Raw genomic sequence first — 20,601 nt, forward strand, 5'->3', positions numbered from 1 at the left:
CTCGGTAAAACTGATTCCATAAAAAAGCCTGAACCTAAACAGGAATTTGATTTGTAGATACCTTTATGTCAGTTTCATATAATTAAAAACAGGGGAGTATTTATATTGTTAGGAACGCCTAAAATAAGGTAAAGGTGTAGTTTTCGGGGCTGTGAAGCCAATAAATTACACTGAATGAGAAAAAATGTGTTGTATATCTGACTACATCCTCATAAGCTGAAAGATTTGCACTCTAATTTTGACAATTGAAAGTTTTAGGACTTTTTATTTTAAGAAAAGTTCACAGGTTTGTCTTTAAGAGCCGGTAAGAATTCAAACTTCCGACCAATAAAGTTGTGCAATTTTAATTTCAGTAGAGCAGTATGTTTACTTTACTTGAAATAAAAGGTGCGTCATCATCATGTTGAGGAAAACAGGTCCAAACACTGCAACATGGTTACAATTATGCTTTTTTAAATGAACAGTGTCACCTAAATATTTGGTATAAATAGGTGCTGTGCCCTCGTGTTTTCCTGAGTGAGTGTTGCTTTAGTGCTGTTACATGAATGTGGGGGAAAGGTGTAGACCCATGTTTACACAATATGGTTTTCCATCACAAACACGATCTCTGAGCCACCATTACCTCCGAATTTCACAACACTTGAGAACATAATCATAACTTTTGGATGATGTACATTTTGGGAAACTTGGAGATAGCACAATAAAGATGTAACTGATAGAAAAAAAGAAAAACAAGTAGCAACAGATATTTTAGCTGATAAGTAGGACTGCACAATACTGAGCGGGGACAACTTCCGCCTTTCTGCTCCAACACTGACTGACAGCTGACTCCACTCATTCACACTCGCCACTGCCCCAGGGCCGCTACCATATGCTATTTACAGAGATAGCACTGGCGATCTGAACCGGTCAGTGGCGAAAAAAAGCACTTTTATACGGGATGCATTTGCCCCCATTACCGTTTTAGCTCGTTTCACGGCTCAATACTGAACCAATTTTAGAACGAGTGGTACCCATGAATCATACGCACACATACACATGGGGAAATAGAGCCCAGGTTGAAAAATACCGAAGTTGTCCTTTAATCCTCTCCTAAAAAAGCCCACCCTGGATCCAGAGGTGTTAGCCAACTATAGACCAATATCTAATCTTCCCTTTCTTTCAAAGATCCTTGAGAAAGTAGTCGCAGACCAGCTGTGTGATTTTCTCCATGATAATAATTTATTTGAGGAATTTCAGTCAGGATTTAGAATGCATCATAGCACTGAGACAGTACTAGTTAAAATTACAAATGACCTTCTGATTGCTTCAGACAAAGGACTTGTCTCTGTACTTGTTTTATTAGATCTTAGTGTTGCGTTTGACACAATTGACCATCAAATTCTGCTACAGAGAATGGAACACTTAATTGGCCTAAAAGGTTCTGCACTAAGCTGGTTTAAATCTTGTTTATCTCGTATATCGTTTTCAGTTTGTTCACGTTTGTTCACATTCATAATGAATCATCCTTATGTACTAAAGTTTGTTTTGGAGTTCCGCAAGGTTCTGTGCTCAGACCAATCCTATTTACTAATAATTGTTATGCGGATGATACACAGTTGTATTTATCTATGAAGCCAGAAGAAAGTAATCAATTAACTAAACTTCATAATTGCCTTAAAGACATAAAAACCTGGATGAGCACCAATTTCCTGATGTTAAATTCAGACAAAACTGAAGTTATTGTTCTTGTCCCCAAACAACTCAGAGACTCTTTATCTGATGACACAGTTTCTCTAGATGGCATTGCTCTGGCCTCTAGCACTACCATAAGAAACCTCGGAGTAACATTTGATCAAGATTTGTCTTTTAATTCTCATTTAAAACAAACCTCACGGACTGCATTTTTTCATCTGCGTAATACTGTGAAAATTAGGCCTATCCTGACCTGAAAAGATGCAGAAAAATTGGTCCACGCTTTTCTTACTTCAAGGCTGGATTATGGTAACTCTCTATTATCAATCTAGTAAGTCCTTAAAAACTCTCCAGCTAATTCAGAATGCAGCAGCACGTGAACTAACAGGAACTAAGAAACAAGATCATATTTCTCCCATTTTAGCTTCTCTGCACTGGCTCCCTGTAAAATCCAGAACTGAATTTAAAATCCTACTGTTAACTTATAAAGCTCTAAATGGTCAAGCTCCGTCATATCTTAGAGAGCTCATAGTGCCATATTATCCCACCAGAACACTGCGCTCTGAGAACGCAGGGTTACTCGTGGTCCCTAAAGTCTCCAAAAATAGATCAGGAGCCAGAGCCTTCAGCTATCAGGCTCCTCTGCTGTGGAATCATCTTCCTGTTACGGTCCGGGAGGCAGACACCGTCTCCTCATTTAAGACTAGACTTAAGACTTTCCTCTTTGATAAACCTTATAGTTAGGGCTGGCTCAGGCTTGTCTTGTACCAGCCCCTAGTTAGGCTGACTTAGGCCTAGTCTGCCGGAGGACCCCCTATAATACACCGGGCCCCTTCTCTCCTTCTCTCCTTCTCTCTCTCTCTCTCTCTCTCTCTCTCGTGTCCTATTACTGCATCTTGCTAACTCAGCCATTCTGGATGTCACTAACTCGGCTTCTTCTCCGGAGCCTTTGTGCTCCACTGTCTCTCAGGTTAACTCGTATCACAGCGGTGCCTGGATAGTGTGACGTGTGTGGTTGTGCTGCTGCCATGGTCCTGCCAGATGCCTCCTGCTGCTGCTGCTGTTATCATTAGTCATTAGTCATACTTCTACTGTTATTGTACACATATGATTATTGTCACACATGTATACTATCAGCTATTAATATATTATTATTAATTATAATATTATTACTTTCATTAATGTTGTTGTAAGCTACTGTCATTACCGTCTGCCCTGCATCTCTCTCTTTCTCTCTCTCTCTCTTTCTGTCTCACTGTGTCATACGGATTACTGTTAATTTATTATGTTGATCTGTTCTGTACGACATCTATTGCACGTCTGTCCGTCCTGGAAGAGGGATCCCTCCTCAGTTGCTCTTCCTGAGGTTTCTACCGGATTTTTTCCCCGTTAAAGGATTTTTTTTTTTTTTTGGGTGAGTTTTTCCTGATCAGCTGTGAGGGTCCTAAGGACAGAGGGATGTCGTATGCTGTAAAGCCCTGTGAGGCAAATTGTGATTTGTGATATTGGGCTTTATAAATAAAATTGATTGATTGATTGATTGATCAGGATGATGGTATGTGGGGACTGTACAACAGTGTGGCTCACTGATGTGTTTTTAATTCTATGGCAGAGGAATGAGATATATGAGGCTCTGGATAAACGCAATACTTGCTAATAGGATCAATTCATTGTTGGTTTTAATGGTTTAATGGGATTCATTACTAAATATATAAAGATATAACCAGATTTATCCTTTAATTTAAGTGTTTCTTTGCTGATAAGCAATCACTCAAAGCTCTAGTGCCCATCACAGATGAGAAATATCATAAACCCCTTTAACTACCTCTTCAAGGCGGGGATTTCATGTGGATATGCAGCCTTGTCTTTCTAAATAGAAGGTACAATAGCTAAAAGGAGGGACAGAGCCGTCTTGCCTCTGAGCTGGAAGCGGAGGTAGTAACAGTGCTGAAAAGATGTCTGTATAAACAGGACAGCCAGCAGGAGGGGATCATGGGCAGCACGGTTGGACAACGTTTTGTGTATGACCCACCACGAGAGATATAACAAGCAGCTAATAGCAGTTAGCAGCTAACTCAAAGAAGAACATTGGCTGAAAATGTCTGCAACTGGGTAAAACAATGAGCTCCAGGAGCTCCTTACCTTCTAAGCAGAGGATGAGATCAGCTACCACATATCAGGCACAGTAAATGATTCTTATTGCCATGTTAATGCAATTGTTAATGTTTAGAAAGCACTGCCTATGCCTTTGCTTTATGTGACACTAGAGGTCAACACTATTGTGTTACATGTCACAACTCTTGATTCCGCGATGCTGACATGCCATGTAAAATCACACATGGGAGCGGCATGATGTCACTGTTGGCAGCATACATAAGAGACTTCATTGCAGCCCTATGGTGCAATTTCTGTGTTTATATATGTACATGACAATATTTACACAAAATATTTCATTTATCATGATAAGCTAATCTTTACATTGCTTGCTTCTAGATGTTAGGTCTACAAAATTTTAAATGAAATATAAATTACAATTAAAGGGTCCTACCAAGTCAAATTATAGTCACACTCGCCGAAGGCTGTCCTTACTTTCTGTTTCTCAGGTGTGTCTCAAATTACACGAAAAGCCCAGGTGAGCTGTGGATCCATTTAACCTCTGGTGCTAGACTACTTCAAGACAGCATCTTCTTGTCTTCCTTATTTTGTAAGCACATCACAAGCTGCGTTTTTGATTTTATAAAAGCTTTCAATGCGTCTCCAACTATTTCAGCACATTCGTATTCATTGACAACAAAACTATTGCAAGAGCAGCGATCAGGCTGAACTGTGGGTTAGGATTTGAGCTTGTGTAGGAACAGAACTGTACATGAGTTTTAGGTGTGATAAAAGACTTTGGAGGGTTCTCAAGAGACATTAAATGTAGAGCGGTGCGATATACAAACAGTAAACTGGACACTGAAATACCACTTCTCTCTTTGCGGTTTTAATGCTGCTGCAGCAGTATCAGTTCATACATGAAGCAGGCAGAAACTAAGTGAAGGTGCTGTCACTCAGACCAAAAGTGATATCTGTTAACACACATCAGTGTGTCAGACAATTTCTTTAAATGTTTCACATCCTCCTGCAGCTTTATTCTTTTAGTTTTGGATTTGAACCTTAAACTTACGTTTGCATGCCTGTGTACATGCATCTGTACAGTATATGTGCATGCATGTCAATCAATCAATCAATCAATCAATCATTCAATCAATCAAATCTTTATTGTCAATTGGCTTGTAAAAACAAAACAAAAGGGCATTTGTCCAGGATCACTTCATTTGGCAACACACTTCAACACGCTGGATAAAACAGAATTTAAAAAAGACTGAATAAAAACTAATACAGTGAATAAATAAGAAAGACAGAATAAATATAAAGTGCAAATTAGCCACTGAGAGGGTAGCAGCTGGAAGAGGGCGTTTAGAGGGTGGGAAGAATCGGGGCGTTGGTGGCTTGGTGGGTAAAGCGGACGCCCCATGTGCGGGGCTGTTGCTGCAGCGGCCGGGGTTCAATTCCAGCCTGTGGCCCTTTGCTGCATGTCATCCCCCCTCTCTCTCTCCCCCCTCACACTTACCTGTCCTGTCTATTAAAGGCAAAATGCCCAAAAACAATATCTTTAGAGGGTGGGAAGAGTCTCTCACAATGTTCCGAGCCCTGTTCCTGCAACGCTTCAGGAATATCTCCCATACTGAGGGGAGTGAGGCTCCAATCACCCTCTCTGCAGATCTTACAACCCTCTGCAGGACTTTTTTGTCAGCCTCACTGCAGCCTGCAAACCATGTGGAGATGCCATAGGTCAGCACACTCTCTACTGCACCTCTGTAAAATGTGGTCTTTTTACCAGTGAGCTGGTGTTGTCAGACCAGAAAAGGTCACTGGTCATCTGGACTCCCAAAAACTTGATGTTTTCCACCCTCTCCACTGCCTGGCTGCTGACGCAGAGAGGTGTATGCTCAGGTTGTGACCTTCTGAAATCAATTATCATTTCCTTGGTTTTGTCCACATTTAGCACCAAGTTGCTGTCATTGCACCTGCGTTCCAACAGCTCAACCTCCTCCCTGTACCTGGCTTCATCATTCTTACTGATGAGACCCACAACTGTCGTGTCATCGGCAAACTTCACGATCAGATCACTGATGGGTTCTGCCATTGGCCGATCATTAGGAATTACACACAGGAGACATCATTTTCCAAATTGGGCCTCTTGTCCACATACCTGGACTTTCTTGACACATTTTTTGGGCCAGAAATTTCTCTCTCTGCACCCAGGCTTTTCTTGCTTGAGCCCCTAATTTTTGGTGACACATTGGTGTCAGACTGCAGTTTGCTATACATCTTTACATTAGCAGTACATGTGCATTCTGCACATCTGACCCCGAGACTGGACCACACCATTTTCACAATAGTGGGGGGGTGGGGTATCAGATGTGTTTTAATGCTAACAATAAATTTATTTATCACGTAAATACAAATAACTTGCACTGTTTGTAACATAAGTCGGTAAATTGTTGTATTTGAACATTACATACATTTAGGGATCAACCATTCCCTTCCTTAGGGCCATTTGTACTAATTGACCACCCCTGATGGTGGGCCTGCGTCTTACTGCCGCTAATACATATTAAAGGCATTCAACTGGTGAAACACAGTGTCTTTTATTGTGTAGCTGTGACAAGAAATGCCTTCAAAATGTGGTCATTTTGGTTTAAATACTGTAGGAATGAATGGAACAAGCAGGTGACAGCTCTTTTATGATGCCGTTTGTGGGCACACAGCATAGCATCAGATCACAGTTGCTCAGGACACAATGGAAACAGGCCAATCACTGACTACTGTTTAATATTTATCAATTTTCCCCGTTTAATCCACACAACATATTATGTAGAAGTGCATATTGAAACCCTACAAATAAAATTAAAGACAAAAACCTACCCTGATGGTTTTGTTCCTCCTCTGTCATTTTCTGTAGGTTTGTTTATTAGATGTTACTATCATCACTATATACGGTAACACCATCATGTGATGGGCGTTGAGCAGAGTGGGCAACTCACAGATAGGGGTGTGAATAACAACCACAACAGACCACAACACTTCCTCTGCCAATTACAAGAAATGCTGTGGGTGCTTTCTGTGCTATAAATGTGATCTTTAAAAATGTTTACAGTGTTTTATTAACGCTGCATTAATAGTTTTTTTTTTTGCAACAGAATAAGCTATAAACACAGCAATCTTACTATCACTGAATAGTGAATGTGTTAGCAACAAAAAGCACCCTGAGTTGGTAAACAGTGACACTCTTAACTGCAGTTGTCCACAGGGTGGCACCCTTACACAGCACTGCAAGTGAATGCAGCTCAAAATACTACTACAAACACCAACCACTCTTCAACTACTATGAATGTAATGGTGCATGAAATGTCTTAATGTCCAAATACAAATATGTCAGCTGAGTAAAATTATGTGACTTTTGTGAAAGAATAATTTCTATTTTTGTATTACATACACAATGGAAAAGTTCAACAGCACTAAAGAAGTTCTAAGTGATGTGTTTAGAGACATTACGTTAACAGCATCAGGAATTAATGACCAATATTGAGCTTGTGTGTCTATTAAAAATACCTGTCGGTTACTATAGTTTCTGGTTCTTCTGTTGCTGTGTTTGGCACCATGGGGATTTCCTTTGGTCTATATTTAGGTCACAGATTATACCTTAAATACTCAAAAACTAAGAGTTCTACAAGTAAAGTAAAGTAAGTGAAGTCTAAGGTACATTAAATTGTGCCATTTATGAATCTGAGTGTTGGAGATATCCGCCGTAGAGATGTCTGCCTTCTCTCCAATATAATGGAACTAGATGGCACTTGGTCTATGGTGCTCACTGGATGTCTATAGATATAACTAAGTTAAATTAAAGACTTTTTTATACCACCTTATATGAAATTTAAGACCAAACCTGCAATGAAAATACATATTTTATATATATATATATATATATCTATATATATAGATATATATATGTATCTATATATCTATAGATATATAGATACATATATATATATAGATATATATTAAGACTTTTAAGGACCTATAGACACCCAAAGTGCCCAAAAAGTACTTCAGAAAAACTCAACAGCAATGTCTCTTTCCAGAAATCACTACAAACGAACACCCGCCAACCGTATCACTGCGTTCATTGACTTATGGACAAGAGGCTCGACGTTAGCATTAATGGCATCCTCCTTGGCAGAGCTGTAACGTTAGCTAGCTCAGAGGTGCCAGAGGAGCAGTCAGTAGATGGCACAACAATCTCGACTGATAAAGTGCAATACAGGTAAAAGGAAAAGTATGAATGTTTGATTTGGGGTGAACTGTCCCTTTAACATTTGTCTTGTCAGCTTCTCTACATTTTTTTTTTTTTTTTACTTTTATACATCATTCCATTATTATTTAACACAGTTACAAATATTATCAAGATTGAAATTCTTGTAAACTGTTATTTTTTTATGATACAAAGTCATACTTATTAAATATGAATTTAATCTCTGCGATGTGCATCTGTAGAAACTGCATATTAAAGGACGATGATCTTTAAAAACATATGAAGGAATTTAAAAGCATGACTTTAAGATCAGCCTCACAACCCATGATTGTCAAGTGGAATATTCTTGTATTTTTCATTTCTTAGTTAGGAGAACAGACAAAGCTGCTTTATTTATAAATCAGACGAACGGGGGTTCAGATGAAAGCAACTTCTGGTTGGATTTGGTCCCAGCTCAGTTTGAGAACACTGCCTCTATAAACTTAATAGACCAGGATGTGAAAATTTTAAAACGTGATTTATGGCATCTGCACTTTATATGACAACATGTAAAAACGAGGAAACAAGAAGTAATGGGTCCAGATCAGATGCTGTGATGGAGCAAGTTCATGGTGGGACAGGCTGACTGCTTGTGTTCCTGTGAGGGACACAGATGACCCTCTTCTGTTAAATGGGCCTTTATAAATAGAGCAGTTATTTTTCCACTGCTCTGATCCAACTTGTCTGTACATCAGACGCAAACCATTTAGATACCTCCTCCATGTTAACCTCAACAACCAATCACAGCCATTCAGATGACTTCATCATTATATCAGAATGCTCTAAATAACTGAAGTCAATCAGATATTTGAGCTGGACTGCGTCAAGCCAAATGTTTCTCACTCTTGAGAAGTGTTGTGATGAGCAGAGTGGCTGTCCTTCAACTAGATAACATTTAAACTGTTGCTCAAAGACTCTTCAGACAGATACTGAACCGTCCAGGCTCCAGAGGTTCTGTCATGCAAATGAAGCTGACATGTGATCTGACATTGTTTTAATGTAACGTAAGACTAGGAATGCAAATTGGCCATCAACGGAAAACAAGAGCAATTTGAAATTCTTTTATTCAACAACCAGGCTTCAATTTACTTGTTAAACCATGACTTCAAAGTTAACATAAAAAACAGGAAACTGACAGTGTGGTAAGACGCAGCGCTCACACGCAATCACAGCAGCAGCTAACCTCCAACACCAAGCTATCAACAGTCCCGTGTGTGTGTGTGTGTGTGTGCAGGCGGACTCTTACAGACTGTTCAATTTCCACCTTTCTTTTTTTACAGTGTAAAGTTAACTATGAGATCACTTGTAGGAAGGCGTGACCCTAAGACATACCTTCTAATAATGAAACCACATACCAAATATCTAATACACTTTTAAGTCAAATGTTAAACAGTGCTTCAAAGTAAACGCTTTGAGATCTCTTTGACACATTTTCCCTTAACTAGTCTTTCTGAATTCACATCCCATCCGGTGTGGGAATTTTATATCACAGGTTCAGCCCAGGGGCCTATTGAAAGAAGCATTAGCAAGCTAGCACGCCAACTATGGGTTGGGGAGAAATTCCATATGGCTGCAATTGCATGAAAGCACTAAAGAACTCATTTTAATCCACAACAGTAGTAAAAGAAAGTGTGGTGTAGTGTGGTGTTTGTACATATGTAAAAACAATTCATTTTACTCTCCACATTAATTCATTATATCAGATTTGGCGCTGAAAAAAAGTTTCAGGTGGTTTCTAACAAACTGCAGGTAGCTGTTTTTGACCTGCACTGTTGCATTTTATTTACACTGACATGTTTTCACAGGAGTCCCAGCGGAGAACAGTTCAGGCCAGCCTGTTGTACTCTCAAAGCCGCCTTTGTGAGTCTTTTTATAGACTGGATGTGATGACACAATATTGATGACACGATGGAAAGAATGCCCACTGTGCTCTAATGACGGACAGTGATAAGAACATTTAGTTATGCATTTAGTAGCCTGCACTATCTACATCCTCTGTGGATGTCACAGCACAAACAGGGTTACTGTTCACTGACGCTCTGTTCAGTCATACTCCATTTTATTTATTATAGATTATTTGGGTTCAGAGCAGTGTTGATAGAACATGTTAAGTTATAGCTGGACATATTTTATATAGTTCGTTGGCGTCTTATTGATACTCAGGTGAGAAGATCAACATTAATTTTGTATCTGTGTCCAGTACAGCTAGTTCCTCAGGCATCTTAGGAGCAGGGAGAAAAATTATATTCAAAGCCTTTAGTCTGGCACATTAATGGTTAAAAATACCGACCTCACACAGGGTCTTCCATCAGAGGGACGATTATATAAATAAACTGATATCTCCTGCTGCACAATATAAATAATCCACTAGAGCTGAACAGTATTCAATCACATGAAGAAGACATCTTATCATTTAGGCTTTTTTTATCATTTGGAATGCATTTTGGCATATCCACATTATATCCTAATGGTGGACAAATTTTAGAAAGTCTCAACTTCAAGAATACCCAGCCTAATGGCCAGAAAAAAATGTTGGCAATGTATGTTTCTTAAAACAACATATACATGTACCTTATTATGTAGCAGATACATTTAAACTTAACATTTGAAAAATGCTGTGGTTTATGCGTGGTTAGGTTCAGGCAGGAAAAGACCCACGTACGTATGTGGGCTAAAAAGCCACAGGAAACACATTGACGGGCCCTTAAAAAACACCCAGCTAAAAAGTCACAGGCAAAACTGTGACTGATCCTTGTAAAATGAAATGACATTCATTCAAATCGGATCCAAACCACATTTGGAGGTGCTTTGAAATGCAAATCCAATTGGATCTCTACAGATACGTCTCAGTCCAGACACTCTGGCCACTGAAATCAGATTTCAAAGTGTTTTTTATGACATAAAACAACATCAAATCAATAGTGACAGAAATGCTGATCCGAATCCATGCTGCTGTCAGCAGAGCACTATGAAGGACAACATGGAGAACAACAGTCCATGGACAGACGCTTGTTTGGAATTCAAAATGATGGACCTCTTCCATGTAACGCTACGTAGCTACTAACGGCTATGGTGTGACCACAGCACCCTATGCAGATAGGCTGGTGATGTCTGTGCATGCTAATACGACCTGATCACTTGCAAATAACAACGCAGACAGACTGTCTTCAAGATCTGATTTGAGAAAAATTTGATTTGCCTCCAGTCTGAATTAGGGGCTAAAACATGAAGCAAATACAGAAGTGCCAAAAACTGCAGTTCCTCTAATGGCCACTTGATGCTGGATCCAAAAGCAAGTCTATCCCCATAGACCCCAATGTTTAAAAGCCCAACTTTGCCGCAGAAATAAACATGGTACATCCCACCTGATTACATTTCATTAAGACTTAAAGTCACATATAATCAATGGCGAGACCGCCTTGAGCTTCTCATTACACTGCCACCTACGGGTTTGGCATGCTCTTGTGTATATATACATGGATAAGTGTAAACGAAGATCTTTTTGAAAACGAAGACGGTGAAATGTCCGTTTATGAAAATAGCTGGCAACGTGTAAACGGCCTCTGAGACAGGAAGTCTGGAATGTCCCACTGCTGCTTTTAATTTTTGTTTACATGCAATATAGTCCAAAAAACAGTTCTCATCCATCACTACTGGACTACTGGATATTTTTCTGCTTGCAGCAAGTAAAAACAATTTTGCGTCACTTCTCTCCAGCTCATATAGACTCAAGAGAATCATGATGCAGTTTAAGTATATTGTCCAAAACCAAAACTGATACATACAGCAACTGTAGCTCTTATCTGACAGTAGATAGGCTCCAGTTGATTTGGGTTTCCATTTCTGGAGGACTGGTAAGTGTGTCCAGAAATCCAGTGCACTGCATTTGTGTTATTTTTAGGGCCTGAGTGTCCCGAGGCATTCCAAATTTGAGTGATTGTTGTCGGGTATCTCTGGGGAATGCCGTTGTTTGGAGGCGCTGGATTTGAGTGATTATTTCGGAGGCGTGACAGGGGAGGACGGCGATCAGGTGCTGCGGATTTGCGAGGCTTTATTTCGGGAGGCCCGGGTGCATTTGCTTTATGTGGTTTTATTGAAGAAGTATGATGCACATGCTTGGATTAGCGTTACAACAGTAGCCTTCTGTGGTTACTTGCAGCTATTGTGCTACATAAGTAGACTGGGTTAGAAGTCACTTGAAATTCATCAGGTGTGTTGGATTTGAAATGGCCGGAGGATGCCAACTATTGTGTCTGTTGGATTTGTGGTGTTTCATTTTTAGTAGGTTGGGTGTGTTTGATTTATTTTGATTGAGCAGATGAGGTGCTCTGGCTTTGTGGTTTATTTCAGGAGATGTGAAAGGTGGATGCTTCAGACTGGGTGTGCTGCATTTTTGATGTTAGATCAGAATGACAGAGGATGGCTGGATTTGAAGTGTTTATTTTGGTGGACTGGGAGCATTAGATTTGTGTTCTCTTATATTGGGAGCACTAGCAGCTGGGGAAGTGCTCAGTTACTGGGGAGACTTCCTTTGGTTTTCTGTGGGACTCTTGATCCCTGAGGAGAAAACTCTTTATCGCTTTCTTTGCAGAGCAGCATCCCAGCAGCTGGGAGGGACGCAGTGTCTTGCTCGTAGACACCTCAGCAGGCTGGATGCATGAGTTATGGGATTAAGTCTGGATATCTGCAGGATGTGAACTATGACTTCTCAAACCAACATGCTAGCTTGCCTAAAAAAGGGTCTATTAAGGCTTGACCTGAGAAAACCTATTTATTAAATATGAAATCCTCCAAAGAACTGTATAATAAATGTAACAAATAAACATAATTGACATTAATTATTCTTTAATGCAGTTCATATGAATGTGAATGATCACAACAAGATAAAAATGCCCATTCTGTGTGCAACATAGGACTCTGAAAAGTGAGCGCACAGAATGACATGCCACTGTTTTAATGGCCCAAAATTCCAGAGCTACATAAGTCCTTAAAATGTCCTGAGAGTATGTTATCCCAAATCAAATGCCTATTGCTCAAACTACCTATTCCTGTTCTCCAAAATACACACTCCCTGCAGTGTTTGAGCCACTGATTGTGGTTGTTTTTACCAACCATCTGCAGAGTTTCTTCGGGGCGTTTGAACCACCAATCCCAGTTGTATTTATCAACTGTTTGAAATTGCAAGTGCCACTGATGTAAACATGTGAGGCGGACTGCAGCCTGATTGGCTACATCAGAATGCCTTACCAAAAATCTGGAGCTCCTAAAGGAAAATTCAGGGTATAGAAAGAACAAGAAAATGAAAACCTGCTGAATTGGGCTCTTTTAAAGCTACAGGTATCATATTTAACTACAGGGCCTAAGTTATCCATTGGTACTAAAAATGTTATGCTAACTTGACAAAAAGGTGGACATATAACACCACAAAGTTAGACTAAATTTTGGCAAGGGAAAAAGGAATATTGCCATTTTTGTATTAAATATTTGTGCATACTGGGGTCCCTCAACAGTCTTGCAATAAACTGGGTATGACTGTAAACTGAGAGTTGACAGCCATATACTCTTTACACTATTTCAATTCAGCACACATATGCCGAATATTCGGTTAGAAAATTAAACATTTGCCCAAATAAACACAACTTCCAGTATGAAAACTTCCAGTCTTATATCGGAATATAGACACAGAGACAAATAATTTTGCTGGTTGAAGAGATACTGTTGGATATTGAATATTTGATATGGTGAAGGAAAATGTAAATAGTACATTTATTGAACGCACACCCGTTCCTACTAACAGTTGCATAAAGTATTAGTTTGCATAATAAGAGGACAAGTGCAGAGGAACGTGGCTGCTTGAGTAGAAAATATCAGTAGATGCACCAGAGATGACCTTTCGATAGCAGATGCACCAGACATGACCTTGTGACAATGTGCAGGTGAAAGGAAACAAAGAGCGTCTCGTGAAATGTGTGTAGCAGAAGCGACTCACTCACACCGGCCTTGTGGGCAGCTGTGTTTCCTGTTCTTATATGTGTTTCAGAGAAAAGGGGAGCTGGAGCAGCAGATAAGAACGGAGTCAGCAGAAAGGAACGAGGTCTCCCCAGCAACACCAATGGCATATGCTTGCGTCACAAATAACTGTATACGCTTAAAAGACTGGGTCAGGAAGAGATAGGTTGTCAGACTTCGTGCCCTGACTCGCTGATGTTGTTGGTTAGGGCAAGAAGAAATAGACCCAGAGCTCTGTACATCGCGATCTGAGAAATAAAGAAGAGTTAAGTTGAAGTCATCTACTCTCCTGTAATTCTTCATCAAACGAGCACGCAGAGAGAAGCTTGTTAATTTATAATTCGGTCTTAAAGGTAATACAAGAATTGGACGTGTTAAGCTCTCTCAACAACAATACAGACACAGATAATGACATCTCTGTACACATCTAATCAATACTGGACAGTTCTGCAAATCCCTGTCTCTCCACAGAGAACATGACCACTGACCAAAGACATGCAAAGAACCGTCCCTGCCCCGTGTGTGTCATTTGTTGATCAGTCAGACTGACATACTCCCCCAGAGGCTGTAAACACTGTCAGTCACTTCCTTCATGCTAAATCCTATCAGGTCACTCATGTTGTATTTATTTTCCTGCAGTGGAACCTCCTGGTCTCTACTGAAATTTAAATAATCTACTGGATGTAAATAAAATGTCTATGAAAACATGATGTATCCTCCACATACACAAACCTGCAGCTGATTGAATTCTCTGCATGTCTCAATTGCCAGCATTAACAATCCAAATAACTCATTAAAATGAGATCATCAGATTAAGGTGTATGTGGTCTGTGTTTCAATTGCAGTCGTCTTGTAATCACATTAGGTTCAGTGCATTAGTGTGCATGCTGATGCAGCCATCGCTGTGATAGAAACATCAGGGGATTTTATTGTAACCTGTTCAGTGACAGATTAATTATCCTTTTTTAACGAAACCTGAGCTTGGTTTATCATTTTCAGATTTTAAAGCTCTATCTACTACTCTGCTACTCATCTATCTACAGATCTAATTCCTATCTAGTTCCACTATCTTTGAAAGAAGGCAAACATCTCTATGGCCGGTATCTTCAACGCTATACAACTCAAACCAAAACAATCTAAACAGCACTACAGGTAAGAGGAAAAATATGTATTTGTGGTTTGTGGAAGAACTGCCCCTTTAAGGTTAACTGGGTTATCCTGATTAAAAATTCAACACTGTACATCACACAGTACTTCTCAGACTACAGTTTGTCGTATTTAAGGCTCTACAATTTCTATAATCTTTAATAAAACCTGTCCTTCGCTGCCTGAAGGAGCCTTTAACCCACCTGCGCTTCCAAATTAGATTTTTCTAAATTTAATCTTTGTGAAATTCTATTCACAAACACTTTAATGTCATTAGAGTGAGTTTCAGAGGAGATTTTTTGTGTCTTGGGTTGGTGCTTTGCTTCAAACGCCTGTATCAGATAAACCCTGCTCTTAGACAGAGGCCTCTGGGGAAAAGCTAGTTGTAGGCTTCTCCACATAGCTGGCTATATCTGGAGAACAGAGAGAGGAAAAGGGGGAAGAGAGAATGTGTGTGAAGCTGCCAACAGCAGCAGTAAGTCCTCCAGAGTAAACACAGCTGATGGGGTAAACCCTCCCTCCATCCCTCTTCACCCCTAAAATGCCCTTTCCTTCCCTCTGTCTCATCATCTATCTCTTATCCTCTACCTCTTCCTCATGTGTTACAAGCAATATATGACTACTACATCAACAAAACGACAGGGAGGGTTTAAAAGCATAATGAATGCCAGTGTTATTAGCTATAATGCCATCAGTTAATTTCTAATATTAGTTTCAGTAACAGCTCTGTGCAGGATTAAAGAAGAGGAAGCACAGGGCCTTTGTAAGCGAATATTTCCTTCACACTTCCTCCTGTAAAGTCACAGCTGACGCAGTGCCAAATATTCCTGCTTTATTTACAATATACCGTGGAGTTATGTGTAGCCAAGTGTGACACAAGTAGGCATTGTTTATTTGCTCGCCTGCATAATTTGTGTGTACTCAGAGGGAATAAGACCACGTTCAGACAGATAGCAGCACTGCGTTGACGCAGCAGGGGTGCCAATGCAAATGCATGCAAGCGCAAAATTCCTGGTGGTTTACTCTGTTGTAAAACTCAGTATCACAGTATTTAAAAATGCTGTGTAGTTATCTGGCATCTGACAAGCCTTCAAACTCATAGATCTGTTACTCAAGTTGTCTGAATACCCAGTTAGAAAGCAGTTCTGGACCCAGCAGAGTCAGTGCCCTCGGCAAGAGCAACCCACCCCCAAAAATGTATTATTTTCTTTATTGTATTTTTCATGAACAAGAACAAGAGCTAACAAGAAATCATCACAAATAAGCAACTAAGCTAACAAACAGTATCAATAAATAACAAATACTTAAAGAATACGATAAGGGCAAATTTGCCGTCTTTCGTTTTCTTTTCATACTGCAGCCATGGATGGCTTTTGCGTGTTCATCTGGTCTTACTAACACTCTCCACATACACTCCACCTTATCTGTCAATGCTCTAGCATCCTCTGACTGTGATGATCTTACTAAGGAACAAATTAAGGCCCCAATCACACAGAAAGCGTTTTCTCCTCACCTCCTTATTCCAACCTTCCTGTATAATCAGTCTACCGTTTATTTATTTCAGTTATTTGACAGTAATTAGCAGCTAGCTCCTAAAATGTTCAGGCAGAGGGTACTTGCTGTAACTGTGGTTGAGGGTGAGAGGCTGTCAGTAGATTGTTTGTTGGACTCAGGGAGACGGAGATCTGTGTGGGTACACGAGACACTAAAAAAGAGGGACCGCGGGGAGTACCACGCCTCACGATGGCCATTTACAGGTATCGCATATTTTAAGATGATCTGGAGCGCTGAAACGCGGAGCGTGTCACAACACAAAAACAAAGAGCAAAAGGCTTCATTATCATGAAAAACAATTACAAAAATCTGCCTCCAGCTGCTAAAACGTTCAGAGCCTTAAGTGAACTGCACTGCAAGGACCAGACGTGGTAACCCTAACAACAGCCCAACCATTAGCATTAGATCTTTAGATAATTTATTCTTAGTGTTTCATTTTTCAAAAACTGCCTCGCAGTTGTATGCCTACGCACACCCGTCAAGTTGCAGTTATAGTGCACATCCTTGTCAATGAAAACATATATGCTTCACACATATCTTCCCCACCAGCAGCACAGAAGATCTATACAATCAGCACAGTCTCAAGATGGACATCAAAGATGTCACCAATTCAATATCTAACCAAATATCTCCTCTCCTGTTCCTGATATATGTTAAATAATGGCCAAAAAAGTGTTAAGAATATTGTGATGTCACAGTAAAGATGACCTTTGACCTTTGGAAATAAAATGTCATATACTACTAGACTTTTTTTTGTGAAATTTTGTCATGATTAGCAAGCATGAATTCGTGAGCACTGGCCAAAAACATGTTTTGTAAGGTCACAACGACCTTGACCTTTGACCTTCATCCATCAAATTCTGATCAGATAATTGTTGAGTTCTTGGCAGACTCGAGATATCATGATTATGAGAATGAAACAAACAGTGGGGCGCTGGGTGATGCCCTTGGCGGCCGCCTATGACGTCTATAGGAAAATCTGCCAGTCAACCACAACCACAGGCCAAATCATGTCCTATAAATAACAGAATATCTTCCTTTGAGTACACTTGCTTTTGCACAGTGTAAACATACCTAAACATGGCAACACTAAGGGAGGTGACTCCATTGTTAATCTTAAGATTAGAGCAGTAGAAGCTGTCGTGGCGACACGTTATTTTTATTTTATTACATTCAAATGTATCTTGTGCGTGAGTTGAAGTTTGGCCTGTGTGCGCTGCTGGAAGAAAGGTCACGTGGTCCCCAAAGTCATCAACAATAATCCTCTGGTGTCTGTGTACATCCATTACAAGTTTCATGAGAATGTGGCCAGCACAGTCAAAAATGTCACGTGAAAAAGCCACAGCCAGTTCAAAGTACATGTTTCTGGTTTTCATGTATGTATGTATTTCATGTATTGTGTTTCATGTGTTCTGTACTAGCCTCTTTAGTAAGGAGAAAACATATTTCCTTCTCTTCTGACTGGCTGTAGAGGGATCGTCTGTTTTCTCTGGCCTACTGTGGCTTTCTGTATCAGTCAAGTTGTTTCTCTCACTCTGCATCTTCCACTCTTTCTAGTCTTAGGTCAGAGCAGTCTGGCATTTCACCATGTAAGGCTGCGGAGCTGAACCGCTCCTGGGACGAAAGAAGAAAAAAAGAAAACTGTTTTCTTGTGGAGCTTTTTTTTTATATAATTATTTTTCAGCTGGAATGAAAGCAGCGTGTTTTCGAAGACGGAGATCAAGATGATGATGATAAAAATGAATGATTATATAGTCCATCAGATATACACACATTGCTCACCAATTAAGACTGACATGCCAGTGTATTTTTTTTATTTATCAGGGAAGTCTGAGTCAGAGCAGTGCTCTCATTTTCAGGTTTCCCTGTACTCTAAAACATCATCTCTTACAACAGTTTGCCCCTACAAAAACAACTACCTCCAGCAGTTCAGTTAAATATAAGCTTACAATTAAACATCGAGTATTTCTTTCCACTTGGTCTCCATCACTGGACATGTGTTGCTGCATTAGTTCATATACTTTTATGAAATGACCTCATCAGTTTGCTGAATAATCAATAACCCCTTTTATAGCATCAAAACAGTGGCTTGACCCAAATTGTGAAAATGGTGAAAGATTTTTTAAAAAAGATCAATAGTCTACAGCCGTGCTGGCGGCTCTGTGAGGCTGAGAGTACTCAGGCACAGTGATGCTTTAAGGTGAATCCTAACGTCAGCATACTAACATGCTCACAGACCAACCCAGGCTGCCATCCATAGAGGCCACTAGCATGGCTAAAAAGCAACCAAACAAGCCTAAAATGTCATCCCTTTGGAGACAGATGACCTTTCCAATCCTCTTTTTTAAAGCAGAAGCATGTCTGATGTCATTACATCAACATTTAGTTTTAAAGCACCAACTTTAACCCTCTGGGACAATACTTTTTTTTATTCTAAAGGCCAAAGTTAGGTCTGTGTGCTGATACAGAGACCTGGAAAACAGCAACTTTTAGACTAAAACTTTAAAAACAACATCTTCAGCTCATTGCTTTCCCTGTAAATAACAGGAAATATAACTGCAGGCTCCTAGCAATAATGACCTCCAGAGGGATGAATCCTAAGGGACTAAAATGTCATAAATAGAGCATTTCTATCCATCCATCCATTTTCAACCACTTGGACAAAGCCAGGACGCGGGGGCAACAGGTCAAGCAAAGCATTCCAGACGTCACTCTCCCCAGCAACGCTTTCCAGCTCCTCCTGCGGGACCCCGAGACGTTCCCAGGCCAGATGAGATATGTAATTCCTTCAGCATGTTCTGGGTCTACCCCAGGGCCTCTCACCAGTGGGATGTGCCCCGAACACCTCTAATGAGAGACACCCAGAAGGCATCCTGATCAGGTGCCTGAACCACCTCAACTTACTCCTTACGATCTGAAGGAGCAGTGGCTTGGAGTAGAGCCACACCAAACAGCCCATCCATCTCACGCTCCATCACGCATTTCTATTTGTTAATGCAATTTTATTCAGTTTGGGAGATTTTTAACAGATCTTTCTTTTTTTACTGTGTTTTTATATTCTATATTTAGCATACGTTTTCTCTGTCTCAGTAGATGAGAGCACATTTTCATTATTCTTAATTCACACCTCATTTATTTATGTAACAGAGGTCTGTTTTGTTTAATACATTTCTATCTCCTTCCCCAGCTGGCCCAAAGGGAGGATCACTGTTTCATCTCATCTTTGTAAAAATACAGTTGTCATAAAAGAGGGTGATGGACATAGAGTATCTGCTCACACTGAGACAATCTGACGTGTGTATCCTACAGTAGAGCAGCGCATATCAGCAACAACAAAGCTGACTGCCCAGTACATGACACACAGCCTGTTTACATGCAGATTCTCCTTTTAAGGCAGATGCAAAGCTATCTGGGCCACGGCAGGGGCGTTATTTTTACTTTTTCCGGACGTTTTTTGAAGCGCCTGTCTCTTTTGATTTCTCCAAAGTGGAGGATGCTGTCCAGTACTTCTCACACATACTTTACCAAGACCCAGAATTAGCTGTTTTGCCTCAAAATATGTTTTAACCAATGATATCAGTTGGTGATGCAGCTTTGGAGTATGTCACAAATCATATTTCAGATGTTACTACATTCATGTTGAAGGTTGGCAGGATAACTTGCTGTACTCACATCACGTCCACTTGAATCTTGGATCATAAAAATGAGCAGATGGGAGAAGCAGGCTAGTTTTATGAAGGTCACTGTGACACAATAAACTCTCTGGTCTATTTTATCCATTTATTCTCCAACAGCAGCAGGAAACAGATTTCAGGATGTTG

The sequence above is a fragment of the Epinephelus fuscoguttatus genome, linkage group LG24, assembly GCF_011397635.1.
Source record: "Epinephelus fuscoguttatus linkage group LG24, E.fuscoguttatus.final_Chr_v1".
Classification (NCBI taxonomy): domain Eukaryota; kingdom Metazoa; phylum Chordata; class Actinopteri; order Perciformes; family Serranidae; genus Epinephelus; species Epinephelus fuscoguttatus.